Source organism: Nothobranchius furzeri, chromosome 2 (assembly GCF_043380555.1).
Source record: "Nothobranchius furzeri strain GRZ-AD chromosome 2, NfurGRZ-RIMD1, whole genome shotgun sequence".
In the NCBI taxonomy this organism is placed as follows: Eukaryota; Metazoa; Chordata; class Actinopteri; order Cyprinodontiformes; family Nothobranchiidae; genus Nothobranchius; species Nothobranchius furzeri.
Window position 1 is genome coordinate 73916377 of NC_091742.1, and position 327 is coordinate 73916703.

Genomic DNA, 327 nt, shown 5'->3' on the forward strand with positions numbered 1-327 from the left:
GTATATATATATATATATATATATATATATATATATATATATATATATATATATATATATATATATATATAATGGCAATTCAGTTTTGCCATTTTTATTAATATAAATCTGACTCCGAATCTCATGATTTTAAAAGTAATTACAAAAAAATTATTTCAACTAAACATCCAGTGATTTATCAATATTGTTAGTTTCATGTAAATCCGTATGAAAAATTCCAGTGTTTGTTTCTGTGAGATACAGTACCTCACTTACGTTTTTACAATGAAAGAAAGTTTATATTTTGGATTGGTACTTCAAGTTCTCACTTGGTGTCATTCTTTTCCT